Consider the following 314-nt stretch of genomic DNA (forward strand, 5'->3'; position numbering starts at 1 on the left):
ATCATTATAATTAGTGTCATCGTTTTTATTGCTATTATTGACGCGGTTCGATTATATGCTAATCTCTTTTTGGTAATCTCCCGGTTCCTCTCGTGGGCATTTCATATATATATTTTTTTAGTGTTACTAAATGTGATATTCCAGAATTTTCAAATAATTTTATGTGTTTTTATTAGCATTTTCTCTCTCAAATTAAAATCATATATATTTAACCCCCCAAAAAAACTTAACTGGTTAATGACTGTGAGCTTTTCACGAGCATTTTGTTTTTATATTAGATCTGAATAAACTTGACCAGTATACTATGTTGAAAA

This window comes from Penaeus monodon, chromosome 29, assembly GCF_015228065.2.
Source record: "Penaeus monodon isolate SGIC_2016 chromosome 29, NSTDA_Pmon_1, whole genome shotgun sequence".
Lineage (NCBI taxonomy): Eukaryota > Metazoa > Arthropoda > Malacostraca > Decapoda > Penaeidae > Penaeus > Penaeus monodon.